Below are 21365 nucleotides of genomic sequence, written 5' to 3' on the forward strand. Positions count from 1 at the left end.
CCCTTAACATCTCTGACTTCACTAACTCCTCTCTCTATCTTCTCACCCATTTCCTCTCCCTGATCCTAATATGTAAATGATATTCCAAATTGACACTAACTCCCCCCGTCATTCCATTCTGACTGCCAGTCATGCCTCCACTTGTTTTTCTGTTAGAGGTGAGATATAAATGTAATAAATATTTGCTAAATAAATAGTAATTTGCTGACAAATGATACCACACTGAAATAAAAAAAAGTAAGTTACCCCCTTCACAGTGGCATTCTTGGCTGCATGGACTATTTGACAACATTTGACCACTGTAAAATATTAGGGCTATGCACTGCCTCGTTACAAAGCCCAAATAACAAGGCAAAGCGGGCTGATTCAGAGGACCCTCCTCATGCTACAAAGTGGATCAGAGCAGAACCGAGGCTCCACAAGGCGAGATGCCTCCCCCACGAAGCACCTCCTCTGCCTCATATATTTGGAGCTCTTCTGAATGCCTGAGCAGTCCAGACAGGCTATCTCCAAAATGTTTCAACTTCAGAATGCTCTTACAGGGGGGTAAGAGGAGGAGGAGGGAGAGGGAGAGGGAAGGCAAGCAGATGCGAGAGGTGGGGGAGGCGGGGGAGGTGGAAGGGAAGGCTAATGGAGGAGGAGAAAGGCGTGTGCTTTGGTGAATTGGAATTCTCGGGTGGAACCTACACCAGCAGTCTCCAATCAGAAAGTTCCAATATATAAAGTTCGCGGAATGGCTGTGTTTGTTGAGCAAGCTGTGTCTTTGGGAGGAGGCTGGCGTATGGTTAGCTGATCTAGTGTGTGTGCGTGTGTGCAGTCCTTGTAGTTCCCCCTCCTATTCTTTCATTCTCAATTGCTATCAGCGAGGCTTTCCTAGATTTCTAGAAGCAAAACAGCTATGTTTCTCCTGGGATCAGTCCTTTACTCTGTGCACAAGCTTCCCCTATGGGAGTGTTTCCTTTATGCCCGGGCACCCGTTGAAGCTAGGGATCTACGAAAGTCCCCTTACCTGGCTCCGCTGGGTTCCGCTGGGGGGGGGAGGCACTCCGTCCCTCCCCCCGGAATCCTCGGGGGGGAGGCGCGGGATTCCACGGAGCCACCAGCCAGCTCCGCCAGCAGCCGGACATCTGGCCGCTGGCTAGCAGGGATGCAAATGGCGGCGGCTGTAGCCGCTGCCATTTGCGTCCCTGTAGTCAGCCCTGATAGGCTACGTAAAGACTTACGTAGCCTATCACGTCTGGCTTAAAAAATAAAAACGCGGGTACGCAAATGGCGGTGGCTACGGCTGCCGCCATTTGCGTTCCTTATTTTTGGCCGTCTTAGTCTACGTAAATATTTACATAGACTAAGATGACAAAAATAGGGGGGAATGCAAATAGAAACACTTGCTGGCATGTAGGAGCAGTAGAACCACCACAGGTTCTGACTGGCAGAATTGCTGTGTCTTCCTGCCTCTGTTAGAAGACCACTGGGAGCCTGAGGTCAGCAGAGATAAACTGGGTAATTCATATGCACTTGCAGCACTCTCTTCCTTCAGGTCCGTAGAATCAGGTTTTACATTAAAATCTGTTTGAGTTTGGGCAGAAGTGGTCTGGCCAAGAAAACCCCAAACATTGAAATACCATAAATACTCATTTTGCGTGTGCTAGAAATAAACAACAGCAGATAGAAGAAGAAAGCTCTTCCAGCCTGCCTGCCAGGAAAAGTGTATATGCAGCTAGCCATAGAGAGGCTAAGCTGGTGATTCTTCAGAATAAACTTGTTTTGTACTTCAGAGAAACCTACAGCAGAGATTAGGCATAGTCAGCTCCGCTTCAACACACTATCCCTTCTGATTTTGCTTTGACTTTCAGGTAGAACTCAAATTTCACCTGTGCCTAGCACACAAGCTAGTGGGCCAAACTGCCCAGGCTTTGGGAAGTGCAATGCCCTCAGGGGGGGCTGGAAGGGGCCAAGGTGTCACGTGCATGTGTAGAAACAGAGAAGTTACAGGTCTCTGCTTTGGGAGTTTTCCTGGAAAACCTCAAATTTCACCTGTGGCTAGCACACCAGCCAGTGGGCCAAACTGCCTGGGCTTTGGGGAGTGCAATGCCCTCGATGGGGGCTGAGAGAGGCCAAGGTGTCACATGCTTGTCTGGAAACAGGGAGAAGTTACAGCTCTTTGCTTTGAGAGTTTCTGTGGAAAACATCAGATTTTAACCCCACCTAGCACAAAAACCACTGGGCAACACTGTCTGAAATTTTGCAGGTGGCCTCATCTCCTGGGGAGTGGAGAGGTTTCCAAAGTTCATGTCTGTATCATATAAACTAAAAAAGTTATGACCATTTGTATTCTCCCATGCAGGTCAATGGGAAAACACCAAAAACAGGTAATCCAGATATCCAAATTTCACTTTGGATCCGGGTCGAAGTGGAGGGGTTCCAAATCAGTCCGAGGCAGATAGGGGTCACTTTGGAGGATCTGAAGTGGCATCCAAAGCAGATCCGAGGGGGGGGGGTGTCTGTGCACAGCCCTATAAAATACTAGACAACATTTGACTAGGCAGTTGACTGGTTTTCCAACCCTGCTTATTGGAGATATACAAACTTACTCATTTTCTGCAGGCCTATGGATTCCTCCACTTCCAAAGTAATAAGACAACAAGAAACTATTATTTAGTTATTGTACTAATTGATGGATGAACAATTTGTACTGAAACTTCCAAGAAGGAAATGAAAACATTAATGTCATTGAGCTTCCCACTTTGACTTTTGATCTATTTTTTTTTAACAATTGAGATTACCTATTTGGTGTTTCTGGGATGTCTGAAATATTATGACTAGTGATGCTTGCAGGGTATATCACTTTTTGCATGGTGCTCTTGGTTTAATTAGCCATCTTTTTCACTTTGTCAGCAGTCTTTCTCTCTCATGCTCACATGATCAGTATTTCTAGTCACTCATTTGTCATTTTTAGATTTAAACCGACCAATCCTATGGCTCTCTAGCCACTGTCTAGTGGCCATAAGATTGCACCCTAACGGGATTAATGAAGTAAGAAAACTGTTATATGTCTCTAGGCCAGATGAAACTTTGTTTCCCTCTTTTATTAAATTAATCAGTTTTCAATAGGAATGATATCTATTTTATTATTTTTATTTTATTTATTTAATTTATTAATCGCCCATCTGGCTGGTCACCCAGCCACTCTGGGCGATGTACAACAACAAAACGGTTTAAAGAATAAGATCCTACATTAAAAACATCATAAAAAATACCCTAACCTACCCCAAATGCCTGCCTGAACAACCACATTTTTAATGCGCGGCAGAAACTCATTAAAGAGGGGGCATGGCGGAGTTCCCTAGGGAGGGAGTTCCACAGAGTGGGGGCCACCACAGAAAAGGCCCTCTCCCTCATCCCCACCAGCCTAGCTGTCCTGGCTGATGGGACAGAGAGACGGCCATCCAAGGCTGATCTTGACTGTCTTGTTAAGCGGCCTGTCTGGTGTTGCTGGAGGCGCTCCTTAAGATAGGCTGGGCCGGAACCATATAGGGTTTTAAAGGTCAAAACCAACACCTTGAATTTGGCTTGGAAAACAACTGGTAACCAGTGCAACTCCTTCAGCACTGGAGTGATGTGATCTCGCCGGCAGCTGCCTGTAATCAGGCGAGCTGCCGCAATCTGTACCAGCCGCAGCTTCCGAACTGTCTTCAAGGGTAACCCCACGTAGAGTGCATTACAGTAGTCTAAACAAGAGGAGACCAGGGCATGTACTACGGATGGGAGCAGATGGTCGGGAAGGTAGGGGTGCAGCCGCTGTATCAGATGGAGTTGGTACAGTGCTGTCTGGCTCACAGCTGATACCTGAGCCTCCATGGACAGCTGGGAGTCTAAAATTTTCCCCAGGCTGCAGACCTGGTCTTTCAAGGGTAGCCGTACGCCATTCAACACCAAGTCAACATCCCCCAACCTCCTCTTGTCTCCCACCAAAAGTACCTTGGTCTTGTCAGGGTTCAGCTTCAGCTTATTCCTCCCCATCCAGCCACTCACTGTCTCCAGACATTTAGACAGGGATTCTACGGCCAACCTTGGTGAAGATTTGAACAAGAAGTAGAGCTGCGTGTCATGTGTATATTGATGACACCACACCCCAAAGCTCCTGATGATAGCCCCCAGCGGCTTCACATAGATGTTAAATAGCATCGGGGAGAGGCTGGAACCCTGTGGCATCCCACAAGTGAGTGGCCACAGGTCCGAAACCTCCTCTCCCAGTGCTACCCTCTGGTACCTGTTGGAGAGGAAGGACCAGAACCACTGCAATACGGTGTCTCCAATGCCCAACCCGTCCAGGTGGTCCAGGAGGACACCATGGTCAATGGTATCAAAAGCCACTGAGAGGTTGAGGAGAACAAGGAAGCAGCATTCGCCCCTATCCAGAGCCCTCCTCATATCATCCACCAAGGCAACCAAGGCCGTTTCTGTCCCATGCCTGAAGCCCAACTGAAATGGATCTAGATAATCCAAAACGTATCTATAGGTTTTGCTTGTATATTTCAGGCACTAATTCAACTAAGTTCGATATAATTGCCTGTGCTGTCTGTAGTGCATTAGGTAGCAAGAAAATTATCTGTAATCACTCTGTTCTTTGAAGAACAGAATTGCATAGCTTTGAAGCTTTGCAAAAAAAAAAAAGCAAATAATGCAGCATGCCCACTTCTGGAGAATGGTAATGTAAATAATTTTGAAGCTCTCAGAAGTCTGGATTGCCATCATCCTTCTACTTACCTACATGAATGTCAATTATGTGTTGTTGTACTGTCCAACATGAAAAGTTGTAATGCCCTTTTAGTATTACCAGCATACTTATTTTGGTCCATCAGAGTGATGGACTGAAGAAACTGTAACTGCTAATGTCTTAGATATTAGAGTTAATAGAAAATAGGCATGCTTAGATTTTTATGAATGTAACTAGTTCTAGGCAGCAGAGGAGACGCTCCTGGGAAAGAACATTAATTTCCCTCTGTTAATGCATGCTTAGGAAATAATTCTTATTGTTGCTGCTCTGAAACTCACCTGGTTGCAAATGCCATAGAAAAATGGAAGTAACATGCTTTTACAGCTTTTAAAGGCATAGGCAGTATTTTAAAATATGTGCTGCTGGGCTTTGACTGCCACAATGTTGGGCAAATAGTAATATCCAAAATTATAAAGAGAAAAGGTGGAGGACAATCATATACAAGTTTAATTAAGCAAGGGGATGGCGTTTGTTTTATTGGTAGGTTTAATTAAATCTTAGCTGCAGTTAAGGCAGAGCAGCACAGATGGAACCTAGGTTACTTGAAAAGCTAACCTTTTTATCTTTCTGTTGAGTCAATGTGTGTGTGTTTTATTGTGTGTTTTGTTGTTGTGCGCTGCCTTGGGAGGGCTCCTGCCCTTAAAGACAGCCAAGAAATATTATAAATAAATAAAGGTATGTCACTTAGAATGTCATTAAATACAGCTTGTAAGGTGCCTTTTAAATAAACTTTGGACTCATCCCTGGTACTATATTAAACATTTTTTGAGGTGGTGCATTGACCTTGAAATGAACAATGTCACCCCTTTGTAGTTGTCTTCATCTTCTTTCCCTCTTTTGTGAGTGTCTCAAATATAAAAGGAGAAATTAATGGATTGAAACACCATAACTGACTTGGAAGAAGGGTGTTGAATAAACAGCTGATCTTCTGTTTTCGTCTGAGAAATGCATCATAAATGAGCTCGAATGTTAGCTAGGAGAGAAGTTTCTTGAATTGTTTGCTAGGAGAACTGGTGGAAGTATATTACACAACTGAACAGCACAGACAGACTGTATCTGTAGATTAATAGTTAAGTCTTCCTCATGTTGGTATTCTAGAACTCTTCTTAAGCTGGTACAATCAGTACACCCACATTCTTTTTGTTGATGCTACTCTGGTGTTATCCCCAAAGATTATGCCAGGCATTTAATTAAGAAGTGATTTCTAGAAGTTCAGTTCTCTTTACAAATGAAATTATAGGGTCTGTGAAAGCAGGGAGAAGAAGACTGTATTTTCCATCCCTTGTCACAGCAGGATGATTGCTCTAGCGTAAAGGTCAGGAAAATCTTCAGGATTTACCATAGAACCAGTAGTTCTATTCATTGCTCTCATTTGCTTTCATGCTCAGAACTATATCATTGCTTCTATTCCTTGGGAAGAGAAAGCTTTTGGTAATCACAGATAATCCAAAACTCACAATAAATTATCAAAGATAAGTGTGTACACAGCAAAACTTTTGATAGGTAGAACAGTGATAAAGCAATGTTCTGTGTGTCCTGTGCTTCTATATTAGCATGGACAAAGAACAGAATGTGAGTTTGGCAGATTCCTTTCCCAGCTGCCTGAGAATTATAGTTTTCTTTTAAAAGGGGAGGTGGGAACAAGGGTGGTATCCAGTAAGTTCACTCCATGAATGGAAGGAACTTCTATTTAGGAAGGAGAATTATATTCCTGGAAGGGATCCTCATGTTGGAGCAACAACATTAGATACCACTCCAGATGTCTGTCCTTTATGGTTGAAAATATATGATTGGAAATGTCAGGGAAATGCCCAGTGAAATCTCAGGAGCCAGAGGGGAGAACCGTATGAGCTTTCAAGTTGTTGCCTGGGGCACGACTTCAGTGCCCACATAGCTCCTTGTTTCTAGCTATGACTAGCAGATGTAGAATGAACAATGCAAAATAAAACTTCATCAGTTTGCACAGTTCAATACAGGTTGCAAAATTCAGCTTTTCTTTGCACAGAATTGAATTTTATTAATTTTATTTAATTCGTTTTGTCTGCATCACTCTCAACTCTGATTAAAAGCTACTGTGGTATATGGGCCGCTGTGAGGACATTGATCTCTCTGTGTGAGTGTGTTACATGATACATGCAAATATGTATGATAAAACCCCTATGGGCATTACCATTGATGGGTTCCAATAGAGTCCCCCCCTCCCCCGTGGTGATGGTGGAATTTTGGTCCAAAAATGGGATGGGGTGAAGCTTATGTCTTCTGTCCTGAATTGCTATGGTACCAATCCAAACTGGGCCTGTGTGTGCTTATACTAAAGTATAAGCATTTGGGGTGGGTTAGGGTATTTTAGAAAATGTTTTTATTGTAGAATTTTATTGTTTTAAACTGTTTTATTGTATGTTGTACATCACCCAGAGTGGCTGGGTGACCAGCCAGATGGGCGATTAATAAATTTAATAATAAAATAAATAAAATAAAGTAAGCCAACCACGCATGGCTCTGCTATGCATGATTAGCAGAACATTTAGTTTGCTAATCGGACAAATTAGACAAAGCACCTTTGGAACTCTGTGCTTAACCCTTTGCAGATGGAAGGAACCCTTTTGTCCATGGAAGGCAGTGTCTGGATCCAAGCCAATAACTATTTCTCATCAAGTTAATAAATAGTAATGGAAGCCTCATAAAAAGTTCCTACTTGTTTCCTTCCTTCTCTAGGCTGAATATATTCAATTATCTTTTGCCATCTCTGCTATATGCATCCAGAGCAGATTGGGGCAGGGGGTACAGAGGACTGCAGGGAGGAGGGTGAATTGCCAAAAATCACCTCCCTCTCCATTCTGCAGGTAAATGCCTTTCGTTTGTGGAGTGAACACAATTGGATACAACTGTATTTTATATTTTTTGATTTAATCCTACTGGGGTTAAATACCAATAGTACATTATTTTAATAGTGATTTCCTTTTATGTTAAAACATGGAGCTAAACACAGACCTGTCCTAAATATAAAGTTCCAGGTTTGTTGTGAAACTGTGAATATTCCAAACATGTTCTCACCTTTAGTTTTGTTAGGTTTGTGAATATTTTACAAAATGTCATATATTTTAGGTAATAATCCTTTCCTAGTTGAAGATTTACAAAGTTAACTCTAACATTTTGATAAATTCATACTTAGTTTACCAATGAGTCTGTTTCTTATGGCATGTTGTTGTTGTTCAGTCGTTCAGTCGTGTCCGACTCTTCGTGACCCCATGGACCATAGCACGCCAGGCCTTCCTGTCCTGTGCTCTCTCCCGGAGCGTGCTCAAGTTCATATTCATTGCATCCGTGATGCTATCTAGCCATCTCATCCTCTGCCGTCCCCTTCTCCTTTTGCCTTCAGTCTTTCCCAGCATCAGGGTCTTTTCCAGGGAGTTTTCTCTTCGCATTAGGTGGCCAAAATATTGGAGCTTCAGCTTCAGTATCTGTCCTTCCAATGAGCAGTCAGGGTTGATTTCCTTTAGGATGGACTGATTTGACCTCCTTGCAGTCCAGGGGACTCGTAAGAGTCTTCTCCAGCACCACAGTTCGAAAGCATCAATTCTTCGGCGCTCAGCCTTCCTTATAGTCCAGCTCTCACAGCCATACATTACTACTGGGAAAACCATAGCTTTGATTAGACGGACCTTTGTCGGCAAGGTGATGCCTCTGCTTCTTACTATGCTGTCTAGGTTTGCCATAGCTTTCCTCCCAAGGAGCAAGCGTCTTTTAATTTCATGGCTACAGTCACCATCTGCGGTGATCTTGGAGCCCAAGAAAGTAAAATCTGTCACTGCTTCCATTTCTTCCCCTTCTATATGCCAGGAAGTGATAGGGCCAGATGACATGATCTTAGTTTTTTTAATGTTGAGTTTCAAACCAGCTTTTGCACTCTCCTCTTTCACCCTCAACAAGAGGCTCTTGAGATCCTCCTCGCTTTCTGCCATTAGGGTGGTATCGTCTGCATATCGGAGGTTGTTGATAATTCTCCCGGCAATCTTAATTCCGACCTCTGATTCATCCAACCCGGCATTTCTCATGATGTACTCTGCATATAAGTTAAATAAGCAGGGTGACAATATGCAGCCTTGTCGTACTCCTTTCCCAATTTTGAACCACTCGGTTGTTCCGTGTCTGGTTCTTACTGTTGCTTCTTGACCCTCGTACAGGTTTCTCAGGAGACAGGTAAGGTGGTCTGGTACTCCCATCACTTTAAGAATTTGCCACAGTTTGTTGTGATCCACACAATCAAAGGCTTTAGCATAGTCAATGAAGCAGAAATAGACGTTTTTCTGGAATTCTCTTGCTTTCTCCAGGATCCAGCGAATGTTGGCGATTTGATCTCTAGTTCCTCTGCCTCTTCGAAACCCCGCTTGTACTTCCGGTAGTTCTCGGTTCACATACTGCTGAAGCCTAGCTTGTAGGATTTTGAGCATTACCTTGCTGGCATGTGAAATGAGCGCAATTGTGCGGTAGTTTGAACACTCTTTGGCGTTGCCCTTCTTTGGAATTGGAATGTAAACTGACCTTTTCCAGTCTTGTGGCCACTGTTGAGTGTTCCAGATTTGTTGGCATATTGAATGCAGCACTTTAACAACATCATCTTTTAGGATTTTAAATAGCTCGGCTGGAATACTGTCATCTCCGCTAGCTTTGTTGTTAGTAATGCTTCCTAAGGCCCACTTGACTTCACTCTCTAGGATGTCCGGCTCAAGTTCAGTGACCACACTATCATGGCTATCAAGGACATTAAGATCTTTCCTGTATAGTTCTTCTGTGTATTCTTTCCACCTCTTCTTAATCTCATCTGCTTCTGTTAGGTCCCTGCCTTCTTTGTCCTTTATCATGCTCGTCTTTGCACAAAACGTTCCCTTGAGATCTCCGATTTTCTTGAAGAGATCTCTAGTCTTTCCCATTCTGTTGTTTTCCTCGATTTCTTTGCATTGTTCATTTAAGAAGGCCTTCTTGTCTCTCCTTGCTATTCTCTGGAACTCTGCATTCAGTTGGATATATCTTCCCCTTTCTCCCTTGCTTTTCGCTTCCCTTCTTTCCTCAGCTACTTGTAAAGCCTCATCAGACAGCCACTTGGCTTTCTTGCATTTCTTTTTCTTTGGGATGGATTTCGTTGCTGCCTCCTGAACAATGTTACGGACCTCCGTCCATAGTTCCTCAGGCACTCTGTCTATCAGGTCTAATCCCTGAAATCTATTCCTCACCTCCACTGCATATTCATAAGGGATATGATTGAGGTCATACCTGAATGGTTTAGTGGTTTTCCCAACGTTCTTCAATTTAAGCCGAAATTTTGCAAGAAGCATCTCATGATCTGAGCCACAGTCAGCTCCAGGTCTTGTTTTTACTGACTGTATGGAGCTTCTCCATCTTTGGCTGCAAAGGACATAATCAATCTGATTTCGATATTGACCATCTGGTGACGTCCATGTGTAGAGTCGCCTCTTGTTATAATTTTAAATATTGAAACTACTGTAGCATATTCTCTAATTTTAACCCAATATCCATCTTAAACATGTTTCTTCATGTACGATACCTTTCTGTCTTAAAACATTACAGTGAATTGGATTCAGACAGTAAGTGTATGAAGGCGCTTGCCTGCAATATGAGGCCTAAAGTGGGAACAGGATATTGACACACATGCAAGTACCACCCCCAACATGTCCATACCCCAGCTGCCTTACAAAGCTTTGTGTGTTTAGCACAAAGCTCTGAAAAGGGCTTGTAAATGTGTCCAGCTGAATGGGCTTACAATGCAGGTAGTGTTGTAAGTGTGTCAAGTCAAAATACTTATAAGTCCTTTTCAGATATTCGCACTAAAGATCTTTAAGACAGCTGGGGGCATGGAGATGTTGGGGGTGGGGTTTGCATGTGCGCCCATGTCCATCCCCACTTTAAGTGACCTCATGTTGTTAGTCACACTTTAGTCGCATTGAAATCAATGGGACAAATTACTAATTACTAATTAATAAGTCCAAATGATTTTAATGGGACTAGAACATGACGAACTTAGTCTGGATCCAATACTATTTTTTCAATTAGTAATATTATCACTCAGTCTAAAGTCATTGTTAAACATAACAGAGGATAATAATGAGATGCATACACTACTGTACTTCTTAAATTTTTCTGATTCTTCTAGTAGTGAGGTTACACAATAATTATTTCTCCTTAATAATAAAGTTTGAGTGATTTTGTTTGTTTAAAAATAGACGTTGCAAAGTTTAAGGGCAGCAATACAACTTGGTTTGATAATTTGTTACTGGAGGCAGTTCATATTATTAATTTACATTTATTTATTATTAACATTTATTCACAACCTTATTTGCTAACATGCCTTCAAGGAATAATTTCAGTTGTGCCAGTTTTTGTTGTTGTTATTGTTGTTGTTGTTATATTTGGAACTCTCAATACCTGATAAAATCTTTGTAATTTGGACATAGCAACCCTTGTTTTATTTAATATGCCCATAGAGAATTCATAATTAGTTCCTAGCATTTTCTAAGTATCTTGATTTGGAATAGAAATCACAGCATTATCAATTGCATACAGCAACTTGGGAAATATATTCATTTCTGAAATTGAAATTCTTCCAATCCAAAGATACAGATAATGATACATCTTTTCAAATCTCTGTTAATCCTATCACTCAAAGGATAAAAAGATACATCTTTTTATCCTTTTTATCTGTATATTCATTATACAGATAATGATACATCTTTTCAAATCTCTGTTAATCCTATCACTCAAAGGTGAAAATGTAATGTCAAATAATTCAGCAATCTGAATTATTATATCCTCAAATATAAGATATGTTTCCAAATATTTAATTGGTTTAATTGACCAGTTAATGTAATACTTTTTTGTAGTTGAGAGTGACAATTGAAATGTTTACTTGTTTTAGCTATCTGAATACATCTATCTCTAGTGAGCATATGTGGTCATAAAGGTAGTGCACTGTAGATATGAAGAGATATTTTAAAGTGTGTTCTGAAGTTCTTTGATGTTACGTAAGTGTGTGTCTTTTATTTCATACTGGCCTGTTCATTATTCACATATTAAATATTTGATTTTTCCCTAGCTGGTCTTTCTCATCTGTACATATCAGGAATCTTTCCAGGCTTGTTCTTTTTACTCTCTACGTGAACTAACCTTTCCATAGAAGGTGGAAAGCTCAGCCTTTTCAGTGTCTAGGGAGAAACAAGTCTACTGAATGTTAGAAAGAAACCCAGCAGCCCTTCCCTTCTGACTTTGGCTGATTTGGGAGCCAGATAAACTTGAATCATTTTCTTCTACTTCTGGAATTTTAATTATGATATCAAGGGTTTTGTAAGCTTCAAGAAAGCTATAATCCAATTGTTAGTTTACGTTATGCAGCCTCATACAGTTAATGGCAAGCATTTTGGCAACTGGATGACAAGCTAAACTTCACTTATTTGCCTAAAGAAATGGATTTTGAAAGTATGAGTTAATAGATGTATTTGTGTATGTTGCATGCCATATCATGTTTGTTTCAGAACTTTATAAGTATTGCTTAGATATAGACTTGGTTATGCTTTGAGTAGACTTATTGAAATCAGTGGGACTTAAGTCCTTTTGACTAACTTAAATCCCATTGGTTTCAATGGGTCTACTCTAAGCATGTCTAAATTTGGATCCAACCCATAGATTTTTTCACACTGAAGTCAGTTTTGAAAACATACCCCTTACAAGTTTGCTTTTGTCACTTCAGTGCTATAGGAAACAGTTAACCCTTTGCCCAATCTAAGGGAATGCTCACCGTCTAACTAAAATCATTCCCAAGCATACGGAAACTGATAAAACATAACCTGTCAACCACCAATAGGATGGCTTTTATTTCCTTAATTCCTCTCAGATTATAGTGAATAAATCATATTGTATTGTTTTTGTTAGAGATGGGCATAGTCTGTTTACAGTCTGCATCTGTTTTGCATGTGTTCATTCATAGAATCATAGAATAGTAGGGTTGGAAGGGGTCTATAAGACCACTGAGTCCAACCCCCTGCTCAATGCAGAAATCCAAGTCAGAGCATCCCTGACAGATGGCTGGCTGTCCAGCCTCATCTTGAATGCCTCCACTGTGGGAGAGCCCACCACCTCCCTAGGGAATTGGTTCCATTGTTGTATTGCTCTAACAGTCAAGAGGTTTTTCCTGATGTTCAGCCAGAATCTGGCTTCCTGCAACTTGAGCCCATTATTCCATGTCCTGCACTGTGAGATGATCGAGAAGAGACCCTGTGACAGCCTTTCAAGTACTTGAAGAGTGCTATCATATCTCCCCTCAGTCTTCTCTTCTCAAGGCTAAACATGCCCAGTTCTTTGAGTCTCTCTTCATAGGGCTTTGTTTCCAGTCCCCTGATCATCTTTGTTGTTCTCCTCTGAACCCTCTCCAGCTTGTCTGCATCCTTCTTAAAGTGCGGTGCCCAGAACTGGACACAGTACTCTAGATGAGGCCTAACCAGTGCTGCGTAGAGGGGAACCAGTACTTCTTGGGATTTTGAAGCTATGCTTCTATTAATGCAGTTCAAAATAGCATTTGCCCTTTTTGCAGCCATATCACATTGTTGGCTCATATTCAGCTTGTGATCTACAACAGTTCCAAGATCCTTCTTGCTTGTAGTGTTGTTGAGCCAAGTATCCCCCATCTTGTAACTGTGCATTTGGTTTCTTTTTCCTAGGTGCAGAATGTGGCATTTATCCCTATTAAATTTCATTCAGTTTTCAGCCCAGTGCTCCAGTCTATCCAGATCACTTTGAATTCTGTTTCTGTCTTCCAAGGTGTTAGCTATCCCGCCCCATTTTGTGTCATCTGCAAATCTGATCATCATTCCCTGCACCTCCTCCTCCAAGTCATTAATACAAATGTTGAAGAGCACTGGGCCCAGGACTGAGCCCTGCGGTACCCCGCTCGTTACCTCTCCCCAGTTTGAGAAGATCCCATTGATAAGCACTCCTTGAGTCCGATTCTGTAGCCAACTGTGGATCCACCGGATCGTTGTTTCATCTAGCCCACTTTGAGCTAGTTGCTCATCAGGAGATCATGGGGCACTTTGTCGAAAGCTTTGCTGAAGTTGAGGTATATTATGTTCACAACATTCCCACAGTCCACAAGGGAGGTTACCTGATCAAAAAATGAGATCAGATTAGTCTGGCAGGATTTGTTCTTGACAAATCCATGTTAGCTTCGAGTAATCACTGCATTGTTTTCAAGGCGCTTACAGATTGATTGCTTTTTAAAAAATTAATCTTTTATTGTGAATTTTTAGCAAAACAAACTGGAAAACATTACAAAACCTAAAAAGAAAAAAAGTGAAATAAAAATACGAACAACATATTCAAAATCATCAGTTTCTAACATTACAGTATTCGGGGGCAGGGGGAAGGGAAGAGAAAAAAAAGATTAAAGATTAACTTCGATAAAAGCAGACCAAATATCCGCATATAAGTCCATTTGCAAGTTACACCAATATACCACTCTTTCCAATGTTGCTAGTGTTGCTAACTCTTCAGTCCACTGCATTATAGGTGGTGAGCTTTCATCTTTCCAATATCATAGTATCTGTCTTTTAGCAACCAAAAGGGCGTGAAAAATCCATTTATGCTGACCATGTGTTATGTTCTAAGAAGCAGGTAAGTAATTTAAGAGAACATTTACATCAGTAAATATTAAAGAGTTTTCCAATATGAAATTTATCCATACAATGTCTTCCTCCCAAAAGGAAGTGGCCATTGGGCATTTCCAAAACATGAATAAAAGAAGCATTGGCTGCATTACACCTCCAACAATTAGCCGAATTGGACAAGCCTTTACTAAAAAGACGTTGTGGTGTCCAATAGACCCAAAACAAAAGCTTTTGCTGAATAAGGTGCAACCGAAGATCCATTCAAATGTCCAACACAGGCCCCAAAACGGCAGTCCATTGGTTAAGCGAAATAGGACGTTCCAATTCCCTGTTCCATTCCTGCTGTAAACCACTTGTGTCATATTTATTCAATGATAATAAATGTTTATAAACATGAATTGTAGGTCAATACATCTGATCCGCTTCAATAAGTATTTCCAGTAGTGAAGGAGACTCCAAGGCAGTAAAGCAGCAGGACCAAATCTAGATAAGTAAAGATCACCTTGTCTGTCCTTATCTGGATTTCCCATATAAGGATCATCCTTATCTGGATTTCCCCATAAAGTCAATTTGGCATGGGAAAATGGATCAAACTGTAATTGATGTGACATTATATGCCAGACTTTCTTAACTGCCAAAATTGTGGGAAGAGCTCTGTCTGCCTTAATGTGCCGAGAACCTAATGCCATCCATTTAAAGAGAGGCTCCAGACTAGTAGATTCCAGTACTGACCAGGGAGGAAAATCTGAGTGGGAAAGACCAACATTTAGTAGAGGTCAGCAAATAGGCCTGATGGTAGATAGCTAGATCTGGAAAACCGAACCCACCTTCTTTAATTGGAAGTTGCATCCTTTTTAAAGATATTCTTGGTGGAGAGGAACCCCAAAAGAATTTACGAAACAAAGCTTTGAATTTTTGGAAATATTTGCCAGGTATAAGTATGGGGATCCCTCATATAACGTAAATAATTCGAGGTATGGTATTCATCTTAAGTGTATTCACCTTACCCCATAAACTCAACTTTAAAGATGCCCATCTATCTATATCTCGTGAAATATCATTAATCAACCTGTTTAAATTTAAACTAATCATTTGAGATATATCTCTAGGAACAATTATTCCCAAATAAGTAATAAACTCTGGGCACCTTTGAAATTGCCAATTGGCTAATACACTAGAGTATATCCTATGTCCAATCGGCATTATTTCCGAATTTGACCAATTAATTGGATTCATCAAAAGTATTAATCAATTTCATCAAAGCTGAAACCAATGACTGGAATCTTGAGATAAACAACAAAAGATCATCAGCATAAAGACTAATTTTAAATTCTAATCCAAAATGGATGAATCTGTGAATACTATTATTTTATCTAATAGCACATGCCAGGAGTTCCAAACATAAATTAAATATCAATGGGGAAAGTGGGTAACCTTATCTAGTGCCCTGCCCCAGTAGAAAAAAAGCTGAAAATAAACCGTTGATCAATACTCTCACTCTAGGAGCTGCGTATAAAATTTAACCCATTTCAGAAATTCTATAGGAAAACCAAAATTAGTCAATGTAGTAAAAATAAATTTCCAATGAATTTTGTCAAAGGCCTTTTCTGCATCCAAGGAAATGATGGCTGCCTGATCAGTTCTTTCAGAGTTTAAAGCAACCAGATCAACAACTAATCTAAGATTATCAGCCCCCTGTCTATTTTTAATAAATCCCACCTGGTCTGGTCTAAACAATACCTGCCATGACCTGTTGTAATCTATTGGCCAAGATTGCTGTTAATAATTTGATATCTACATTAATTAATGATATAGATCAATAGTTTGCACAATAGGTATGGTCTTTGCCTGGCTTAAGAATCACAATAATATAAGCATCATTTAACGATGAAGAAAGGGAGCCTACTTCAAAAATATGGTTATAGAGGTGATACAACTTTGGGGCTAAAAAGCTAAGAAATGTTTTATACCATTCGATTGGGAATCCATCCGATCCGAGTGATTTCCCAGTATTCATTTTCATTATTGCATTCATGATTTCCTCTAAACACAGAGGAGCTAAAAGGAGCTGTTGGTGTGAAGAATCTAAATGTGGAAGATGAATCTGAGGGAAAAAAAGCATCCATATCTTGCACTGATATCTTATTATCGGTACTATACAGATCAACATAAAACTTTAAAAATTATGAGTCTGTAGAAGTATATACTTTAACCACTCTCATCTTGAATAGTTGAAATAACATTTTGATGTTGGTGCTGTTTAAAATGATGTGCAAGGATCTTACTAGAACATTCGCCATTTTCCCAATATTTCTGTCATAGACATGTCAGAGCAAATACCACCTGTTGTGAGAGGATATTATTCAACTCACACTTAGTATTCTGTAGCTCTTGATAAAGTTGTGATGTAGGGGAAATTGCAAACTGAGTTATGAGAAATTTCAGTTTCTTATTTAAATGTGTCTGTTGAGTTTAAGCTTTTTTTTATAAGAAGCATAAGAGATAATTTGGCCCCTTATAAAAGCTTTACTAGCCTCCCATTCAATGGCTCACAAACCTGCTGTGCCCTCATTAGTATTGAAATACTCTGTTAGTTCAGCTAACATCAGGGTATTAAACTTCTCATCATTAAGAAGTGAAACATTAAAATGCCAAAGAGCAGGGGCCCTAGGAGTATCAGAAAATTGCAGTTCCAAACATACTGGGGTATGATCTGCCACTACCAATGTATCAATCTTGCAGTCTTTGATTTGACCTACAAAAGTTGTAGAAATCAAAAAATAGTCTAATCGAAAGCAATTATGGTGAACTGGTGAAATAAAAGTATACCCTCTGTCAGCAGGATGTAAAATTCTCCAAGCATCAATTAAACCATTTTCCATCATATAAGCCTGAAGTGCCAGTCTCACCGCAGGTTGAGTCTTGGGAGAAGGTGTACCCCTATCTAACAAAGGATCTAAGACCTTGTTAAAGTCCCTACCCACAATCAAATAATCATAGGTAATATCAACCAAAACAATCATGAAACGTAGCCAGAGAATCAATATTTGGCCCATATACTTTGATCATAACAATGAATTTGCCCATATACCTTCCTACCAAGATAAAAAAACGCCACTCAATATAAAAAAATCACCTGTTGAACTGAGATGGAAAGTAGCTTATGAAATAGAATTGCAACCCCTCTACACCGTGTTGAAGTGTCTGTGACATAGGCCAACCCAATCCTTTTGCAACCTCTGCTGATCTGCAACCATCAAATGAGTTTCTTGTAAGAAGGCCATGACAACATTAAGCTCTTTTAACTTGGTAAGAACTCTTTTCTCTTTTTTTATATTTCGCAGACCCTTGACATTCCATGAAGTCATGTTAAACATTGAAAAAACAAAAGCAAATTGTTTGCCCCTCCACCCAAACACATCCTTCTAGATTTACAAACAACTAAATTTATATAACATAATTGGTTTAACAAATACATCCTTAATTTACATTTAGGACTAACCATTTCAGACTTCATCAAAATAATTCTTGTTATGTCAAAACTGAGAAAAAATTAAAATTATTCCAAAATATGAACAAACATTGAAAACAACCCCCCCCCCCAGAAAAAAATAAAACTCAAAGATTGATTACTTTATAATCTGCTCCAGAATTTTCCCAGGGATTGATGTCAGACTGACTGGTCTGTAGTTTCCAGGCTCCCCCTTTTTACCCGTTTTGAAGATAGGGACAACATTAGCCCTCCTCTAATCATCTGGCACCTCACCCATCCTCCATGATTTCTCAAAGACAATAGACAGTGGTTCTGAGAGCTTTCTGCCAGTTCCTTTATTATTCTAGGATGCAGTCAGTTCATCTGGCCCTGGAGATTTGAACTCATTCAAAGTCATTAGGTGTTCCTTGACCAAATGCCTATCAATTTCAAGCTGCAATCCTGCCCCTTCAGCCTGTACCTCGCCTTTGCCAGGGGGGTCATAGACCCTCTTTTGGGAGAAGACTGAGCCAAAGCAGGAATTGAGCACTTCTGCCTTTTCTTTGTCATCTGTTATCATTTTGCCATCCTTATTTAATAGCTGAACAACCATTTTTTTCCTCTGTCTTTTACTATGCATTTATCTGAAGAAAGCCTTTTTGTTGCTTTTAGCATCCCTCAGCTCATTCTCAGCTGTGGCCTTCCTGACGCCATCCCTGCAATTCTGTGCTACCAGTATGTACTCTTCCTTTGTTGCTTGTCCTTCCTTCCACTTCCTATATGTGTGCTTTTTTGTTTTCATGTCATCTCTAAGCTTTTTGTGAAGCCACATTGGCTTCTTCTGTTGTCTTCCACCTTTTTTTCTTGTTGAAATAAATTGTTTGTAATTGTGCCTTGAGAATTTCCATTTTTTTAAACTCCCACCCATCTTGCACTCCTTTTCTTGTTAGAGTCGCTTGCCATGGGACCTTACTTCTCATTGTTCTGAGTTTATTAAAATCGGCTTTCCTAAAATTCAGGGTACGTGTTTGGCTACACTCAGCTTTTGCTTCCTTTAGTACCAAGAACTCAAGTATAACATGGTCGCTTTCCCCCAGAGTTCCTGTAACTGCTACTTTATCCACTAAGTCATCTCTGTTGGTTAGGATCAAGTCAAGGATAGCCAATTCTTTAGTTCCTTCCTCTATTTTTAGGAGGAAATTATCCGTAACACAAGTCAGGAATTTCCTGGAGGGGCCATGTTTTGCAGAATTTGTCTCCCAACAAATATTGGGGAAATTGAAGTCCCCCATTACTACTACATCATGGTTCCTTGAAACATTGGCAATTTGCTTTTCAAAAGTTTTATCCCCGTCTTCTCCTTGATTGGGTGCCGGTAGTAGACTCTGACCACCATGTTCCTTTTATTCTTTGCTCCATTTATTTTAACCCAGATGTTCTTGATGGGGCTAGCAAGCTCACCCTCCTGTATTTCTGTGCTGAGATTAGGGATGTTAGAAAATTCCGCCACAGATCCGGGGGGGGTGAATTCCAGGGAATTCGGCCCCCCGGAATCTGTGGCGGAATGGAGCCCCCGCCCCACCACCCTGAGAAAGCCCTGCAAAACAAAGCCTACCTGGCTGCAGCTCTGGTGGCGGCAGCAGCAGCGGCTCTGGCCACTGCCGGGCTGCTGCGGCCACAAATAGCAGCCATCATAGCGGCCACCATTTGCGTCCCTATGCCAGCCCATGATAGGCTATATATATATTTACGTAGCCTATCACGGCTAAAGCAGGGATGCAGATGGCATCCCTTATGCCATTTGTGTTCCCGCTTTAGCCATGATAGGCTACGTTTAGCCGTGATAGGCTACGCCATATGCATCCCTGCTTTAGCCGTGATAGGTTACGTAAATATTTATGTAGCCTATCATGGGCCGGCATAGGGATGCAAATGGCATCCCCTACACAGGATGCCATTTGTGTCTGCAGCAGCCCGGCAGCGGCTGGAGGCCCCGCTGTGGGTTGACCTGGCCGGCAGCTCCGCAGCCTGGCTGTGGAGCAGAGTCGGCCAGGCAGGATTCCGGGGGGAGGAACGGATTGCCTCCCTCCACCTGTGGAACTTGGCAGAGCCATGTAAGCGGGGTTTCGTACACTCCTAGCTGAGATATGTATTTTTCACATATAGTGCAACCCCACCTCCCTTTCTGTTCCTCCTGTTCTTTCTGAACAAGTTATATCCTTCAATTGCTGTATTCCAGTCATGAGAGTCATCCCACCAAGTCTCAGTTACACCTATCAAGTCAAAATTTCCCTTCTGTATTAAGAATTCAAGATCGTTCTGTTTGTTTTCTATACTCTGGGTATTAGTATATAGACATCGAAGACCATGTGCTTCATAGTCTGGCTTTCTTCCTACATGTTTGTGAAGATTATTATTGGGCACTATTAGAGCTGTTCTCTAAAGGCAGTGCATGAGCCTTCATCCATTGTTACCCTCAACTTTACAACTCCCTACCCTGTAGGATTCAGTTTAAAGCCTTCCTGATAAGGTTCTCCATGCTGTTGTCAAACACATTCTTCCCAGCCTTTGTGAGGTACAACCCATCCCTTGCCAGCAGTCCATCTTCCAGGAAGTATAGCCCGTGGTCCCAGAATCCAAATCTCTCTCGTTGGCACCACCTTCATAGCCAGTCATACACCCGGAGTATTTTTCTTTCCTTTTCTATCCCTCTTCTAACTACTGGAAGGATGGATGAGAAAGCTGTCTGGGCCCCAAAGTTCTTAAGTTTCCTTCTCAAAGCTTCAAAGTCTGCCATGATTTCTTTGTAGCTCTGCTTGGCAGTATCATTTGTTCCCACATGGATGAGAAGAAAGGGATACCTGTCAGTGGGCTTTATGAGTGCAGGCAACCCTTCAGTCATGTCTCTACTGTGTCATCCCAGGAGACATAAGTGTATTCCATCCCATTTCTGCGATTAAAAACAACAAAGCATGAAAGTTCACATTTTTTGGTATTTTTTACAAAACAAAATATGCATTTTTGTGTGCATTTTGACTTAGCATATACCCTTTTATATGTATTTTGGTATGCTTTTGAGATGAGAACTGTATTGCAACATTCAGAAAAGTGTCTTCTGATCTATACAATTGTCCATGAAGTGCAAATCAGGTCAATTCACTTAAAACCGCAGATCCAAAGAAATCCTTAAGCATTGCTAGTTTTTCCTTAGATATCTGGATTTTTCATTTATTCTGGTTAGTTTGAAGAGACCAAATTAAAAGAGAGTTAGCTGCCTCCACCTTGTGGAAATGGCAGCAATAACTAGGGATGTCAGAGATTTCCCCCCGGAATCCGTGGCGGACTGGCCTCTCGCCTCCCCTCTATGGAATTCCCCCAGGACGGAACTTACCTGGGGCAGATGCGGTGGTGGTGGCTCCGGCGGCAGTGGCAGCAGCTCCGGCTG

The 21365-nt window shown here is 41.2% G+C and overlaps 1 protein-coding gene across 20 annotated transcripts in view; it reads left to right on the top strand.

Annotated features, from left to right (window-relative positions):
• PRR16 (proline rich 16) overlaps window positions 1-21365 on the top strand; it is a 197471-nt gene that overhangs the window by 110088 nt on the left and 66018 nt on the right. The window contains exon 2 of one of the 20 annotated variants that reach the window (XR_014787711.1): window positions 7493-7620. The exons of the other annotated variants lie outside the window; for them this stretch is intronic. The gene's annotated coding sequence lies outside the window, so the exon portion shown is untranslated. The remainder of the gene's footprint in view (window positions 1-7492; window positions 7621-21365) is intronic. 20 annotated transcript variants of the gene reach the window in all.

Source organism: Heloderma suspectum, chromosome 2 (assembly GCF_057233095.1).
Source record: "Heloderma suspectum isolate Gila_16-S chromosome 2, 16-S_ref, whole genome shotgun sequence".
In the NCBI taxonomy this organism is placed as follows: domain Eukaryota; kingdom Metazoa; phylum Chordata; class Lepidosauria; order Squamata; family Helodermatidae; genus Heloderma; species Heloderma suspectum.